This window comes from Artemia franciscana, unplaced genomic scaffold (genome assembly GCF_032884065.1).
Source record: "Artemia franciscana unplaced genomic scaffold, ASM3288406v1 Scaffold_2772, whole genome shotgun sequence".
NCBI classification, from domain to species: Eukaryota; Metazoa; Arthropoda; class Branchiopoda; order Anostraca; family Artemiidae; genus Artemia; species Artemia franciscana.
In genome coordinates this window covers 25,120-32,500 of record NW_027063542.1, presented here as the reverse complement: position 1 = coordinate 32,500, position 7,381 = coordinate 25,120, and the positions used below count along the sequence as shown (strand labels likewise).

Genomic DNA, 7,381 nt, shown 5'->3' with positions numbered 1-7,381 from the left:
AAAATTATATAGATAACTGTACGAAAAAAAAAAATCAGTGTAATAGATACGAATAAAACAAGACAGAATAAGGTGAAGGAAGAAAGCAACAGGCAAATTACATTTCCGTATATAAGCAATAATTGTGAGTTATTCCGCTTGTTCGTCTTTTGTAATTCATATGCGTAAGCTAAAAATTTTATTTGTGGAATGTACGCTAGGAGTGACTATTAGTTTCAGGTATCAGTAGCGTTAATATTCTGACAAAATCTTATTTTAAAATTTGGACAAGACAGGCATAAAACTTTTCAATAAATAGTGGAATAGAAAATGATGTAGTCCTAATAAAAAAAAAAAAACAACGAAATAATGTAAAAAAAAAGTTAGTGCCCAATTTTTGTTAAAACTATATAGCAAAAAATGTTATCCCCCAGGGGCATTTAAGGTTCGAATGAAAAGGTTGGTTATATAAACTTTACAGAGCGTTCATTTGGTTGAAAGTGGTATCTTTAATTCCTTTTTAAGTATAAAAAGTGATGGATTTCAATCAGACCTTCCCCGACTACCGTTCTTTGCTCCTAACACAATAACGGCTTACATTATTAAGTTAGGCCTTTCAGAGTAAGCTGTGGCAGATCTTGAACTCGTCTGAAGCCACTATGTGTATACTTTTAGTACAAATTCTACGGTTAATAAGTCACTAGAACCTGGGGGTCAGGATTCTAAGCTATGCTCTAGGAGATTTAGAATTCTTATGGAAGAGATGGTTGTATAAACTTTAAAATTGGCTCATTTGGTTTAATTTAAAGTTCTAGTTCCCTTTTAAGAGTCAAAAGTGATTGAGTTCAGCAAGCCCCCCTCCCAGCAACCCGTCTTTCACCACGCGCAAATATCACAATAACAGCTTACATTATAAAGATAGACCTTTCAGGGTAATTTGTGGCAGACCTAGCCAGAAGACACTATGCGTGTACTTTTAATGCCACATCTACAATTATAGTAACTAATGACGTTAAGGGTTGACACGTTTAGTGGGAGTTACAATTAAAAGAAGGACACGATATACATGAAAGTATTAAAAGGTAATATAAGCAATATCATAGGCAGCGCAGCTCTATCATCGCTAGTAGTATCATTTATATTTTAAAGGAGCTAATTTGATTGGAAATTCGAAGTTGTAGTACCCTTTTTAAGACTCAAAAGTGTTTGGAGTGTAATCAGCCCTCCTCTTTAGCTCATAATTATCCATGTATTTTTAATCAAAATTTTAAGATAGCCATTTTATTTAGCATAGTTTAACGATTATGTAAAAATATATTTAGGGCTATTGTGCAGGTTAACCCACCACTGTTTCGCGATTTGCTCTTTATGCTTAAAAACCAACTGTAACTTTAAGATTAAATGAAACTGGCGAGTTCAAGATCCACCATAGCTTATCCTGAAAGACCTAACTTTACAATTTAAGCCGTTATTGTGATATTTGTGTTTGGTGAAAAGAGGGGTAGTTGGGGGAAGTGTAATTGAAATCCATTATTTTCGACTCGTAAAAAGGAACTAAAAGTTCTAATTTCAACCTAATGAGTCACTTCTAAAGTTTATATAACTTTCCCTTCCCTTCGAACCCTAAATTCACAAGGGGCGTAAAAGGCACCACTCACCTCCAGACTCTAGTGGTTCGCGCGGACCCCTGTCCACACATTGAATAGGTTTCTTCCTTTGAGCCCGCACTATGTTGCAATTTTGTGAATCAAAAGGGAAAAGTTTGCAAATTGATAATGTTTAAACCAAGTAAATTAGAACATGTCTTAAATAAACACATTTTGTTTTTCTTAGTCTTGTATTAAAGCAAATGATGGGGTATCAATGACCAGGCGCAATAATTAAATTAAATTGCCTAAACTGATTGAATAACTAATGCATTTTGTTTTGAAAATACTCCGTAATTATAATACTGATTTTTAAATTGAACTAGGAATCGAATCAAATTGCCGAAATTTAAATTAAGTCACAAAGGCTAGTCTTAAAAAGTGAAATGCCCTTGGTCACAACACATTTCATCAAGTCAATTGCATTGGCAACATATCAGACTAAGAATTCCTTCACTACCGCTAAGCTTCTCGGAATATTTTAATAGGGGGGCCTTTGGCTACAGCAATTGATCGACCATTCAACTACATTACAATTATTTTTGGGCCTGATTACTGAATATTTATGTTATTTTCTGTGGATTTAGTTTCACAGATTTAGTTGCATCATATGATTTTTTGGCCCGTATTTACTTGATTGAACATTGAATTTCTTATTGCTTTCGAACCTTGTTAAAAAAAAAAAAAAAAAACACGAGGATTTACTAGGATTTATTTTTATATACCCAAGGCAACCTTAGCAATTTTCATAGCTCTGGCCTCTCCTCATATCGAGTTAATCTTTCACCTTTTACTAAAGATTACCGTGGGGAGAGGCACTTGATGAATCTTAACAAATTTTTGAATGCCGAATGGCAGACTAGTCTACACCATTGTTGTATGTTTTAATGTTTCAAGATTACTTATCTAGATATTATTTATATATTATCTTACTTATCAAGATATTAGGGTTGTCAGACAAGTAACCCCGGAAAATGCAAGATAATTGAAGTCATTTATGAACAAAAATCCAATCTTTTCAAAAATATAAAACGAATTGTGAACTTATGGGCAGATAGTAAAAAGGCACAGAAATTGTGAAATATGGCACAACTTCCAAAGGTGCCTAAATAAGCTATGCTTACAGCGAAGCAGACGTGATTTTAATGCTGATTTTAAATATATAAGTTTCATCAAGTTTAGTCTTACCCATCAAAAGTTACGAGCCTGAGTTTGCATTAAATTTGCATTATTTTAGAAAATAGGGGGAAACGCCCCCTAGAAGTCATAGAATCTTCACGAAAATCACACCATCAGATTTAGCGTATCAGAGAACCCTACTGTAGAAGTTTCAAGCTCCTATCTACAAAAATGTGGAATTTTGTATTTTTTGCCAGAAGGCAGACCACGGATGCGTGTTTATTTGTTTTTTTTGTTTTTTTGTTTTTTGTTTTTTTTTCCAGGGGTGATCGTAGTTTTTTACTGTTTTAAAAAAAAGAATTGAGAGACAGAGTCAAACTTTAGGGTAAAGAGCGGGGCGTTGATGAGGAAGCAGCCTCTTTCATATACGAAGTAATTTCTGTTCGTTTTAAGTTTTAATGTCGCTCCTTACTTTCACTTAAAAAAACTTGTTTTTTTTTATTTAATATCTTAATAAAACTTGCATTGTAACCATGTAGCATATATGGAAAACCAGTGGCTTTAATTCAGGGAAGAAAATTTTCTCTACAAGATTTCTTTTCTGCATTCCTCCTCTTAGATACAAAAAAAAATCTCTTTGTGGTATTATCATTGAAAAAGGGCTTGTTTTTTTGCTTTGTATTTTTGTTAAACAAATTGAAAAGACAACGAGATTTCAGTGCCTGGAATATGGAGAATACTCTTTCGCCCCCTCTCAACTTCCCCTTGGGCTGTGTTTACAAATCTATTTTGAGGAAGGAATAGAAAAAAAAATAAAAAAAAAATAAATAATTCAAATAAAATCTATCGGAAACTTGTTTTAATGCATTGCCCTACGTTTTAACGACTCGGACAAACAGATTAAAGATTAGCTCATTGGGTCCAGCCTTGTCCCCTAGTTTCCATGAATTGGCGCATTTAATCAATACCAGTGGTGTCGACTGGTGGATTGACAATTTTTATTGCAAATGAGGGTGTTTTTTGGGGTATTTTTGTAAAAGAAAGTAAAAAAATAAGAGAATTGTTCTCTCTGGATTTCGAAAAAAGACTTTTCTCTGTCCCCCACCCCTTTAATTGCCGTGAATTAACGTTATTCATCAATGCTGGTTCCAATCATTGTCAGCTAAAGGGCCAAGAGAATATATGTGTGATTTAAGGTGTTATCTTTTCTGATTTTGGCTTTTTGAGTGACAATTTTGTCCAAGTCTTGATTGGAAAATTTTCCGTTTACCATTAAAATTTTGAGATAAACTTTGATATTAAGGGAAATGTTTCGGACTGTTTACAAAAATCTAAAGACGAAGAGATAAGTTAATTAATGTTATTTGGAAATTGCAACCGAAATAAATTTTGTGACAAACTTTGTTACTTGTATTCTTACTATATCTTTGACAATCCTTGTTGAATTATCGCTTCTCGGCCTTTTGGCTAAAATCAAAGTGTTGTATCTGTTCTTAACAGCTTCTTATCTGATACGGGCCTTATATGAGGAACAGAATATCAAACTGATTTTTGAAAACCGGAGGGACGTCGGGGCTTTCTCCGCTTTCTTCACGCGTTTGACCGGTATCGCAGTACCTCCGGGACTGGCGTACCCCTTTCGAGCAGGGCTGCCAACAGCGGTACAATTGTACCATTTTGGTAAATTTCATCTCCAAAGGTACATTTTGGTACAATCACAAATTTCCTGGTACATTTTACAAAATGTGGTACAATATGGTACAATAAGATTTGACTGGGCGTCAGGACGCAGTGAGCAGAGGGAATTGTAGTTTTTATTTGTTTTCTCTTCTAGAGTTTTAAGTTTTCCTTTACACATTTATTTAACTGCCTGTTATTGGCCTCTTGCGTTCATATTATAGCGTGAAGCCGCAAACCTATCTGTACGGTAAGTACAAAATAGGTGAGCAGCTATTTGGAAGAGTGACACCAAAATGGTCTCTGCAGGGGAAAGGAGGTCTCCCACATATGTTTAAAAGAAGATGTTTGATACTTTGTTCGCTCTCTTGTAATATTAAAAAAAAAACTAATTTTTTTAGCTGAAAGTAAGGAGCGACATTAAAACTTAAAACGAACAGAAATTACTCCGTATATGAAATGGGTTGTCCCCTCCGCAATACCTCGCTCTTTACGCTAAAGCTTTTAATTGTTTTAAAAATTAGAATTGAGGCAAAGAGTCAAACTCTAGCGTAAAGAGCGTTTGAGCCGGGTCGCTCCTTACTACAGTTCGTTACCACGAACTGTTTGATAGTTTTCCGATCGTCCACGTGTTGGGCATAACAAAATTTTTTTCGTCTTGCCCGTAGTACAACTCGCAAAAAAATAGATATGGTACGATTTTTTGATCAGTGGTACAATTTTAGGGCGTTTTACGGTACTTTTTCTTCTGAAGCGTTGGCAACACTGCTTTCGAGGGGAAACCAAAGTCCATTAACCCTAATCAATAATGTGTATAATATTTTATTCAAAGTGAAGAGAGACCCTTCCGTTTGTTACTTAGTCCTTGAATATATTGGAAATCATTTTTTTTTTCCATATGAAAAAAGAAGAAACACTGTATAAAATTTACAAAAATGAATGGTTAAAAAGCCAATGGGTGGACGCCATAATTAATTTAAAGTGCCCAAGCTGGATCCAAGTCTCCATGCATCTTTATCGAAAATAGTTCGTAATTATAAACTGCTGAATTTTAAATTGAACCAATATTCGATAAAATGGCTGAAGCGGCTTTTTTTGGCCTCAGGCGGCTTGGCTCTGCGGTAAGTTGTCGATAGTAGTAATGACTAGAGCCCCCCTATGATTGTTAGAGAGAAAATAATTGGCAAAGTCAGTAGAACGGTCACTAGGTTCTCAGAAATTAAAGTTTCGACTTTTCAGTCAAATTGATAAGAGAGTGAGAAACCCCTGATTTTCTTTTCTCAAAAAGGTAAACTTTCATTTAAACGATCTAGAGGCGTGCATATGAAAATGAAATGGGGCATTCCTATTTTCAAAAATAATTCAGAGACTTGATTCACTGCTGCGAAAAAAGTATTGTAAAGCTACATCTGTTTAATAAATTAAAGTTTCTGAGTGGCATTCAAAGCAACCGGATTTATGTCGTAAGATATTAGTAAAACTTTTGATTTTTCAACAATTCATATTTACCTAGCTAAAAAACTGCCTTAATCCTGAAGGAGGTGCCCTCAGGTTTTCCATTGCACTTCGGATTGGCTAACCCCTGTAATTACCCCAAATGGAGGTAACTCAACAGCGTAATTTTTGGAAGTGGGGATTGCCTAAACTGATTGAATTCCTGATGCATTTGTTTTTGAAAATACTCCGTAATTATCTGATTTTAAACAATTTATATTTACATAGCTAAAAAGCTGCCTTAATCATGTAAGAAATGCTCTTAGGGCGAGGCCTATCCATTACACTTCGGATTGGCTGACCCGTGTGATTACCCCAAATGGGGTTAACTCAACAGCGTAATTTTTAGTAGTGGGGGACTGCGTTTGCGCGGACCCAAGTCCACACATTAAATAGATTTCTTCGTTTATGCGCGGACTATGTTTCAATTTTGTGAATTGAAAAGAAAAAGTGTGCAAATTAATAATGTTTAAACCAAGTAAATTAGAAATCCCTTAAATAAACACATTTTGTTTTTTTTAGTCTTGTATTAAAGCAAATGATAGGGTATCAATGACCAGTCACCATTATTAAATTAAATTGACTAAACTGATTGAATTCCTGATGCATTTTGTTTTTGAAAATACTCCGTAATTATCAAATACTAATTTTTAAATTGAACTAGGAATCGAATCAAATTGCTAAAATTTAAATTAAGTCACAAAGGCTATTCTTAAAAAGTGAAATGCCCTTGGTCACCACACATTTCATCAAGTCAATTGTGTTGGCAACATATCAGACTAAGAATTCCTTCACTACCGCTAAGCTTCTTGGAATATTTTAATAGGGGGCCTTTGGCTACAGCAATTGATCGACCATTCAGCTACATTACAATTTTTTTGGGCCTGATTACTGAATATTTATGTTATTTTCTGCAGATGTAGTTTTAGTAGTATGTTATTAAAGTTGCCCATGAATTGCTGTTCATTGAATATGTTTTCGTATCATATGATTTTTTGGCCCGTATTTACTTGACTGAACATTGAATTTCTTATCGCTTTCGAACCTTGTTAAAAAAATCCACGAGGATTTACTAGGATTTATTCTCAAATATCCAAGTCAACCTTAGCGATTTTCATAGCTCTGGCCTCTCCTCATATCGAGTTAATCTTTCGCTTTTTACTAAAGTTTACCGTGGGGAGGGGCACTTGATGAGTCTTAACAAATTTTTGAATGCCGAAAGGCAGACTAGTGTACACTATTGTTGTATGTTTGAATGTTTCAAGATTACTTATCTAGATATTATTTATATATTATCTTACGTATCAAGATATTAGGGTTGTCAGACAAGTAACCCTGGAAAATACAAGATAATTGAAGTCTTTTATGAACAAAAATCCAATCTTTTCAAAAATATAAAACAAATTGTGAACTTGTGGGCAAATAGTAAAAAGGGACAGTAATTGTGAAATATGGCAAAACTTCCA

At 34.4% G+C, this 7,381-nt stretch overlaps 4 non-coding genes across 4 annotated transcripts; all 4 read left to right on the top strand.

The window, feature by feature from the left end:
• Positions 1-2,375: 2,375 nt before the first annotated feature.
• On the top strand, positions 2,376-2,491 carry LOC136043003 (U5 spliceosomal RNA). The gene has a single exon (XR_010621525.1). It is a non-coding gene; the product is annotated as a U5 spliceosomal RNA (small nuclear RNA).
• A 1,700-nt stretch (positions 2,492-4,191) lies between these two features.
• Positions 4,192-4,383, top strand: LOC136043001 (U2 spliceosomal RNA). Its single transcript, XR_010621524.1, has one exon. It is a non-coding gene; the product is annotated as a U2 spliceosomal RNA (small nuclear RNA).
• Positions 4,384-6,131: 1,748 nt separating this feature from the next.
• On the top strand, positions 6,132-6,295 carry LOC136043000 (U1 spliceosomal RNA). The gene has a single exon (XR_010621523.1). It is a non-coding gene; the product is annotated as a U1 spliceosomal RNA (small nuclear RNA).
• A 738-nt stretch (positions 6,296-7,033) lies between these two features.
• Positions 7,034-7,144, top strand: LOC136043004 (U5 spliceosomal RNA). The gene has a single exon (XR_010621526.1). It is a non-coding gene; the product is annotated as a U5 spliceosomal RNA (small nuclear RNA).
• The last annotated feature ends 237 nt before the right edge of the window (positions 7,145-7,381 follow it).